The sequence below is a fragment of the Rousettus aegyptiacus genome, unplaced genomic scaffold, assembly GCF_014176215.1.
Source record: "Rousettus aegyptiacus isolate mRouAeg1 unplaced genomic scaffold, mRouAeg1.p scaffold_m13_p_11, whole genome shotgun sequence".
NCBI lineage: Eukaryota > Metazoa > Chordata > Mammalia > Chiroptera > Pteropodidae > Rousettus > Rousettus aegyptiacus.
In genome coordinates, this window is record NW_023416286.1 from 75586517 (window position 1) to 75596825 (window position 10309).

At 36.6% G+C, this 10309-nt stretch overlaps 1 pseudogene; it reads left to right on the plus strand.

The window, feature by feature from the left end:
- The first annotated feature begins 8990 nt into the window (after positions 1 to 8990).
- On the plus strand, positions 8991 to 9459 carry LOC107504286 (annotated as a pseudogene).
- Positions 9460 to 10309: the final 850 nt, after the last annotated feature.

Consider the following 10309-nt stretch of genomic DNA (forward strand, 5'->3'; position numbering starts at 1 on the left):
AAGTTTTCACTGCAATAATATCCAGTTATTTTACTGGAAATGTTTCTGTATTTCACACCATTTTAAAACACACTTTCATTTACAAAAGCTCTCCCAATGCAAACAAACAAAAAAAAATAGCTATCTGATAAATTTTAATAAGATTTCCATAATCCTGTTAATTTTTTCCACATTTCCACTTTTCTTAATGATATAGATATGAACATAGCTATGGTTGTGCTTGCAACACATTTACAATAGAGAAGCTAAATACAATCATTTTTTGCTCAAATACAGTGGCATTTATCTACATTTCATTTCTGACATAAGGATTCATTAAATCGGGCTGCCACTTTTAAGTAATGGTTTCTGTGAAATGCCCAGCTCTGCAATCTCACAGAAAATAACTAGCTTAGCACTGTACAATAGTATGGAAATTGGAAAGTAATCCTTTTTTGAGGCATTTGCCATGCGATCCTGAACATATAAAGAATATGTTCAACCAAACTTACTTGCTGTTGCTATTCCCACAAATGCAAACCTGCTTCTTCGACTTAGCAAAAAGGGTTAAAACCTGATAAATATTTTTCAAATGTTCCAGGTTCTACACTGGCATGATGCCAGACAGTGTGAATGGACAGATCCTCAATTACTTTGAACTTTCTAGTTCTTTGCATTCCTTCCTGCTTAGTAGTGCTGTACCATTAGGGAAGATAGGAGAAAACAAAAAACAAATGTCAGGTTTCACAAATCAATTAGTGGCCTGGCAGTGGTGTGTTAACTGAACTGTGCCGAAACAGAGAACTGTAAAGGAAAGAAAGAAAAAAGTTGAGTAGTCAAGTTAGGTAGGAGGGTAAGCGTAGAAGCAGTGTGCATGCTTAAGTCCTTAGTCACTGGGCAAAGATTTAGTCTTAGAATAAACCATAAGTGTCACTATCTTTACGGGAATAAATAAGCCTGAATGTGTGGGGGCTGAACAGGCATTCGACAGTGGGGGAAGGGGTGGTTCGAAGGAGGCAGTGGAAAAAAAATGGATAAATAGCTTCTGGATGATGAGATGAGAGAAATATGGAGCTATCACTACAGCAATGTTGACAGGAAGACATGGAAAAAGAAAAGTCCGTATTCAGTTGTTTGGCCAAAATGTCAGGGAGAACCTGAAATTAAGAAGTCTAGGGTGTGTTGGATTACATTTTATTCACTTTGATTGGAAAACTGGAATATTCCAGTTCTGTAACTTCAAAATCAAATTACTGAGTGATATTGGGCCACAGGAAAAGCACACGAGTAAAAAATTTTTATAAGGGAGTACACTCTTACCTAGGGTGACATTACTCTTTTTAAAGTGACCTTTTTTCTATATTTATTCATTTTAAATATCTGTTAAAATCTGTATCAACAGAAACATAAAATATAATTATTGTCCTCTAAAACACTTTGTTTTTAATCTTTTTTTTAATCAATGGCAACTGCTTTAAGCTATACATTCCCCACCAAAAAAAAAGTCATTGAGAACATATAAACAAGTTTCAATGAGGTTAGTGAAAATCCAAACAATTTTTGACTTAAAAGATTGAGACATGAGAAAAGATACTCAGTTCATTCCTTTTTGTGATAAAAATATGTAATTTAAATATTAAAATGATATATTAGGGAAAAAACCTGATATTTTATGTTTTTACTGTGTCCCACCCCAGTTAAGAAATTAAATTTTTAAATTAAGTTTGGATTTAAATACGTTCATAAATTATCTCATAAAACTCCTAATATGCACTTATCCCTACATGTACTGTAACTTAGCTAACCTATTTTTAAAACTGTAGTAATATACAAAAAAAGTAGAATTTTACCTTTTGGGGAACTGGGATTGCTTTTTTCCACCTTGTTAGTATAATAAGCAGATAAAAATGACATAAATAAAAATGCCTTGAACCAAGTTACAGGCCAGGTATACTGTAACTTAAACTGTACAGTATTTGAATTCTGACTCTAAACATGATAGGAAAGGTTAAGAGAAAGATCCTAAACTGAAGCAGTTAACACCAAACAATCTTTTAGAATATTAAGGAGGCCACATCACCAGCATCACAATGAGCAGCGTTTTGAGCCAATTGCTGTTCCTGTGATGACAAAAGCACTAACGGTACTAGACTGTGGAGCACAGTATGGAATGCTCAAATGAGCTGCGAGTGGGTCACAAGGGAATACCTCTGGAGGTTGATTTGTCAATCTGTAAAAATAGTGCTCAGACCAAGGCTGGCTCTTCAGGCTTTCACTTCTATCCACTGGTCATGGTTGTGTAAAATGTATAACATTTGAGGAATTTGACATTGAGTATGAAGAAGGCTGAAAATGTAAATAAACTTTAAAGCCATAGATAATTACTCCTTCAGGAAATATAATATATATGTATTGTATATTATAGGAAAGCAATTAAATAATACATCTATACAACAGTTACTGTTCCTCCATTAAAAATCATATTAGAAAAGAATATTTAGCCACATGGGAAAATATTTATGGTATGTTAAGTAAAAGAAACTTGAGGTTTTATAACACAAATAAAGATGAAAGAAAATACAAAATGTATGTATTTTGGTGGCTGTCATTGGTCAAATGATGAAAAGTTTTTCATTGCTTTTTACTTTTCAATATTTTCTCAATTTTCTGCAACTGCCATTTGTAATCAGAATACAGTTCTCCCACAGTATCTGAGTGGGGCTGGTTACAGGACCCCCTGTGGATGCCCAAATCCAAGGATGCTCAACAGGTATATAAAATGACACAGTATTTGCATATAAGCCGTGTTTGCATGTAGGCAACAGCAGGGTATGCCTATACACTTACTTCGTTTGCATGGATTCCAAGTAGTGCTCAGTAAGTGGCAAATTCAAGTTTTGCTTTTTGGAACTTTCTGGGATTTTTTTTTTCTGAATATTTTTGATCTGTGGTTGATTGACTCTACAGGTGTCAAACCCACGGATATGGAGGGCTGACTGTAAATGTTTTTCAGAAAAACGTAAAGAAATGTTACCCTAATAAAGTTAAAAGTTCATTGGACCTGTAGGTGAAGGCCAAATGATATTCCATTTGAAACTAGCAAGTATAATAACCACAACTTGCCACCACCTTGTACTGGGAAAATATGTAAATTTTCTTAATCAAGCCACTAGATTTTCATGATTCATTGCAGAATAAACAAGCTGAAGAAAGATTACAAAGTTTGAAGTTGGAAAGGGACAACCTGGGAGATATTTGAAATAGAAATATGCTTTAATTCATTTTTTAAGTGATCGGCAAGACTGTTGCAATGATTTTTTTTCTTAAACTTGTTTTGGGTATCTCACTTTGTTACTTTGTTTTCCTTTATTAAATGAATTAGGTTATTTATAGTGTTTTGATAAAATACAAAGATTTTAAAGCTAGATAGAGTTTATATGCATCTTTAAAGAGCTGTTTGTATTGTTTTTTTTTTTAATTCTTAAATATTCATAGAGAAGATATAGAATGAAATAGTTTATAATGGGATACCATCTCCTCCTTAGGAGACTTGTTCTTCCTGACACCCAAAATTGTTCAAAAGTAATTTCCAAACTTGCTCACTGGAGATTGAAAATTAATGTGGGGTATGGCAGTGGTCTGGAAACTTGATACTTAAAACGTTTTCTATAAACAATTCAATAGAGAGCTGCTTTTTGAGTTAAGGGCTCTCTTCCTCCTTCCTACCACCCCTACCTACATCTTGACCTCGACCTACAGGTTAACCCTTCCCCCACACACACACCCACACACCAGTCCCTACTCTAAATCATCTGATACCTACAAACATTTATCCAACACCCCCTATGTGCTGAGCACTCCTGAAGGCCTTGGAAATACAAACATGAATAACATACAGTCTCTGCCCTAAGCATCATCTGTTAGGTACTCCTACTCCTCAGACACTTTTCATTGCTTTTCTCAGTGGGTAGATTGGAATCCACACTCTTCTGCCTGGAAAATTCTGTGACCCCAGCCCATCTTTTCAACCTGGAATCTCACTATGCCTCCCATCACTTCCCCCCACCCTGGGAATCTTAGGCTCTAACCGTAAGGATTATTTGTTATTTTCCAAATGCCCCTGCTGTTCCCTCCAAGTGTTATGCCTTCCTTTGACCATATATACTGCATATCAAAAGCCCAACTAAGACCCCGCCTCTCTCCCAAGGTCACTCAATATCCCCCAGGAAGAATTACCCTTTCTTGGTTTCTTCTGCTTCGCATTAGCTGTGGATGCCCCCAGGACAGCCCTTCTACCAAGTGTTTTACACCTCTCTCTCCTAACAAAAGCTGTGTTCCCGCTGGGCAATAAGTGTCCTGTCTTTGGGCTCCTCATGATGTCTCCCGGCACAGTGTCTTATACAAAACAAGCAATCGATGTTGAGTGGGCACGATTTTATTCATTACAGAGATAAAAAGTAAAATTAAGAATAAAGGTTTGATAGAACGCCATCTAAAAAAGCAGAAGAAATGAGAAAAACCACCCGCCATTTTACATCCATCACAGTATCAATCAATTCAGGAAAGAAACAATGGATACTAAAATGATTGGGTGAAATTCTGATGGGGAATATGATATTTACATAATCCCAAAGTATTTCCCTACAGATGAGGTATTAATTACAATGAAAAAAATGGTAAGTTACCAGTGGAAAAACTTGGCAGATACTACATTATGCAAATGATCAAAATTAACATTCTCCAAACTGGGACAAACTGACCTTGTGTCCTTCCTTGTGTGATGAACTGAGAGGAATGCAACATTATTTATCTTGTATTCCTACCGAAAATGTATAACCTACATCGGACCATGAAGAAAGATCAGACAAACTCAAATTGAGGAACTTTCTCCAAACCACTGGCCTGTACTCTTCAAAAATATGTTATGAAACAGCCATGAACGACAAAGAAAGGCTTAGCAATTGTTTCTTTTTAAAGAAACAGAAAATCCCGGCTTGATCTGGATGTGGCATGGGGAGGATTTCCACAATGAACGTTGTTGGGGTAATTAGCAAAATTTGAGTATGGACAGTAACAAATTTTTCAGACACTTTGAAATCGCACTTTTAGGAATTCATTCCTCAAAATCACTTAAATGTGCACAAAGATAGACATGCCAGAATGTTTATTGCAGCATTGTTTGTAATGAACGTTATGGGGTGATTAGCAAAATTTGAGTATGGGCATTGCTACATTTCAAACTTAATAATGTAGCTGAGGCTATATTAAGAGAATATCCTAAGAAGTGCAAGAAAAAAGTTTACTTAAAAAAGAGAAGACAAAAAGAACGAAAAAGAGAATATCTTTGTTCTTAGGATATATAGCCTGAATAATATTTATGAATAAAGGGTCATGATATTTGCAACGAACTCTATAATTAATCAAAGCAAAATAATACAAAGTGTGTGTGTGTGTGTGTTTGTGTGTGTGTGTGTGTGTAGAGCCAGAAGAGACAGAGTCACAGAGAGAGAGAGAGAGAGAGCGCGCACGCGAGAGAGCACGCAGATATGGGTAAATAAATTCCTGTTTATTCTCACAAATTTTTGTGTACACTTAAAATTGTTTCGAAATGAAAAGGAAAAAAAGAATAAAAGTAATTAAAGTTTAGGAACTGTTTGATTTACTTCAAAAGATGAGATCCTGTTTTCCAGCACTGGCTTTGACAGATTGGAATTTGTAGGAGACTTAGAGTTAAATTGAGATGGACCCACCACAAACCCAAAAAAAAGCCAATCCATCTCGGCTAAAAGTATATCACTTTCCTCAGTCTTTATAAACCTATCATTTCTCCGTCCTGGTGGCCTTGCAGCCCTGGGTACCACCACCATCACTGCACTTATCAAATTTATTTTTATTATATTCCATGTTGCATTCGCTTTTGTTTCCCCAGCTCAGTCTCTGCCACGTAGAGCACCAAATGAACGTGTATGTCTACGTGAAGAGCATGCACACGCACGCACACGAACTCATGCATGCCATGGGCCTAGAGGCTCCTGAGCTTTAAACTGAAATCTCAGAAAGGACGTTATTGTAGTAATGTCTTTGAAAGGTATAAGGAAAGTGTTAAAGTATAAAATGAGATAACATTTTGAGAGGGTGAGCGTTGATTGAAGGTATGAAAGAAACCAGATTGGCCATGAGTTAATTATGGTTGAAGCTGAGTAATGAGTACATTAGGGTTTATTCTATTTTGTAACTTTGAAATTTTCTATAATAAAAACGTTTCCTTGAGGAAAGTACAGTAATAATAAACATGACTTGCACAATCAATGCAATATCAAATTTATTTTAACATACTTTGGATTAGGTTTTGACTTTTAATTCTGAAAAACAAACAAATCAAAAACCTGCTGTAAAGCCATGATCACTCTTTAGGGAGCCCATGTCATATCACAACTATGATTATGTTTGAGAAGACAGAGTTTAAGTAGCATGCACTAAAGACAAGGGGACAAGTTAGACTTCAGAGATGTGTCTTTCAAGTTTGAAAAATACTAGATTTGTCTTTGTGTCACCAGAGAATTTTGAGGAATCAGATCCTTCACATTGTTCACAACTTTATTGATGAGGTTTAGGACCCAAGACATTATTAGCAGGTGTGGCCTAATGACAAATGGTAACAAAAGACAATTACTCAAAAAAGATGATTAAAGAAATGTGTAGGCAAATTGCCCATACTGTGTATGTATTGGGAAGGGGGAAGATTATATGTTTCCCTCTAAAAAAGAATATTTAAAACAACCAATAAATATTTACTAGATTCTTAAAAATAAAAAAACACTGGGAGGTATGGCAAAGGCAAGGTCCTTCAGTGGAATAGTTTCCCATCTGGTTCAAGTTATAACATACACACACATAAAATACAAAATAATTTTATCATGTGCAAAGAAATGGAGAACACGGAAGAGAGATATCTCTGTGGACTTTGATTCTTAAATTGATCCTTAATAAAACACAAGATTCTGAAAACCAGTAGATTGAAAGAAAGAGGTGGGAAATCCAGATAAGAACTGGCAGGGTGCTTAGAGTAAGCCATAAACTGGAAAAATTGGCGAGAACAGTTGGCCCATGGATTAATCAAATTTGATTTCTACAGGCTGTATAAAAAATTATGTAATATAGTCCAGGAGAATGTCTAATACAACAGAGAGCCTCATAAATCAGTGTAATTATAAAGTTGAAAGACAAGTGATCCCTCTACCTCTGACCCAGCAAAATGGCGAGTCACTATCTGGGAGAAATATTTGCAACGAAGATCAATATCTGCAATCATAAAATCACAATCATAAGAGAGATCTTAAAAAAATCCATGAGACATATTGAAGCCAACAGAAAATTAAACAATGGTGGTAAATAGGCAAGTCACAAAAAAAAAGATGTACAAGTGATGATAAACATATGAAAATATTCTCAGTCTCACTACTATCAAGGAAATGCAAATCAAAACTGTAATGAGACACTGTTTTTGCTCAACTGATGTACAAAAATTAAAAGATTCAGTGGGGCTGTGGGGAAACTGGAAGTCTCATAATGTTAGTAAATATATAGCTTTGTATAGACTTGGTAACATATATATTTGTACAGAGGGCAATCTAGAGCATCTATGAAAATGTAAGATTTTCATACACTTTGAAATCTTACCTTTAGGAATTCATTCCTCGAAATCACTTATATGTGCACAAAGATAGAGGTACCACAATGTTTATTGCAGTAATGTTTGTAATAATGAAAAATTGGGAACCATCTCAATATCCAACAATAAGTAATGTAAGGATCAAGTAAATAAGTAAATTCCGGTATACCCACATCATGGAATACTATTCAGCGATTTTAGCAGAATGAAGTAACTGTATCTGGACTAACATGAAATGATTTCTAAAGGCATGATGAGTGCAAAAAATCACTGGTTACTGCACATTTCATGGTGCCATTTATGTAAATAATTTATATGAACTAAACATTGTCCAAAATGGCTAACACATAATTGTAAATCGTTTATCTCTGAGAAGAAAAAAAGAGATTGGAGTTATGTATGGGCGGCAGACAGGGAGGGAGGTTGCTACCTACATCCCAAGAGGAATTAAGACAGCATCATTACTATTCTTAAGTTGGACTTTCAAGCTGGATCCAGAAAAGGAAAAGGCTCTTGAGATCAAATTGAGAACATTCCTTGGATACTAGAGTGCTCCAAGGAATTTCAGAAGAAAATTATATTTTATAGACTACAGTAAAGCCTTTGACTGTATGGATTATAAAAAGCTATCAGTTTCTCTGAAAGAATTGGGTGTCTCAGCACCTACTGGTCCTGATATGTAACCTCTACTGTAGACAGGAAGTGTCAGGACAGAGTATGAGGAGACAGAATGGTTTCCTAAAGGCAAAGATGTCAGACAAGGGTGCGTTTTATCTCCCTATTTGTTTAATCTGCACGCTGAACATATCATAAGAAAAATTTGAACTAGACTCAGAGGACGGAGAAGTAAAAATTGGTGAAAGAAATAGCCATAACTTAAGATATACAGATGACACCATCTTGCTGGAAGAAAGTAGAAATGATTAGAACTGACTTCTGATAAAAGTGAAAGAAGAAAGTGTCAGAGCAGGACCGTATCTGAATATCGAGAAGACAACAATCATGACTATAGAAGACATGCAAAATTTTAACAGTGGAGACATTGAAATTGTTAAAGACTTTGTTTACAGTCGTTCAGTTATCAATTCAGTTAGAGATGCAGCCAAGAAATCAAGAAAAGGTTGAGACTCAGATGGGCAGGAATGGAAGAAGTAGGAAAGATTGAAAACAAAGATGTGTCATTAGAGACCAAGGCTAAGATCATCCACGCCCTGTATTCCCAATTAGTATACACAGATGGGACAGCTGAACAGTGAAGAAGGCTGATAGGAAAAAAATTGATTCATCCTTTTGGCCAGAACCTCCATCTTCCAGTAATTCACCACAATGACCAAACACACAGGGCAAGAGGAGAGGCACCCGCTGTTTGTTCTCTAGGCCTTTTAGAAAACATAACTTGTCCCTTTGGCCAAATACATGCAGACCTGTAAGAAAGGAGACATTGTAGACATTGAGGGAGTGGGCACTGTTCTAAAAGGAATGCCCCACAAATACTACCATGGCAAAACTGGAAGAGTTTACAGTGTCACCCAGCATGCAGTGGGCATTGTTGTAAACAAACAAGTTAAGGGCAAGATTGTTGCCAAGAGAATTAATGTACGTATTGAGCACATTAAGCACCGTATAAGTGCTGAGATTGCTTCCTGAAACATGTGAAGGAAAATGACTGAAAAAAGGAAGCCAAAGAGAAAGTTACCTGGGTTCAGCTGAGGCACCAGCCTGCTCCGCTCAGAACAGCTCACTGTGTGAGAACGAATAGGAAAGAGCCTGAGCTGCTGGAGCCCAATCCCTATGAATTCATGGCATGATGGGTTTAAAAATAAAAGTAAAAAATCCTCTAATTGAAAGAAAAGTGATTCCTTGAAATACGGTGTTCGAGGAGAGCTTTATGGATACCCTGGCCCATCAGAAAGATGCGCAAGTGCGGCCAAGAGCAAATTAAGCCTGAAACATCACTGGAGGCAAAAATGACAAAACTCAAGCTGTCCTGCTTTGGGCACATCATGAGAAAGCAGAGATCTTTGGAAAAGACAAAAACGCTGAGAAAGATAGAAGGCAGCAGGGAAAGAGGAAGAATAAATCTGAGTTGGACTGGCTCCATGAAAGAAGCCACAGGCCTGAGCCTACAGGAGCTGAACAGGGCTGCTGAGTACAGGACATTGTGGTCGTCCCTCATTCATAGAGCCGACTTTGAGCAATTCTATGCAAAAGTGGCCAACTTTCACAAATGTCTGCTACCACACCAGGGAGATAAGCTGGCGCTTATGACATTTATTGGTCTGAAAAGAACCAACTGATTCATATATTCTAATAGATTCCTTTTAACTTTAGAAGAAATGTAAACCCTTTATACAAAAAGTATTTCCTGAGAGGCTACCAAGTGACATGAACTATATGGATGAGCACCGAGGATTCAAAGGGGACTGTAAGTGTTGTTAAAGGGTAAGCATAAAATACTACGAAAGCCTAGAAGATCTGACATCTGTGCCAGCTAGTCAAGAAAGGCTTCCTAGAAGGAAGAGATCTCTGAGAAGGGCCCTTGGAGAATTTGAACTTCGTTTTTGGACTCAAGTTCAGCAGTCTTCTACTGTATGGCCCTCAGACTTCTATGACAGAAACATAGAAAGTAATTAAAGATAATCTCATATTTCTGGAGGG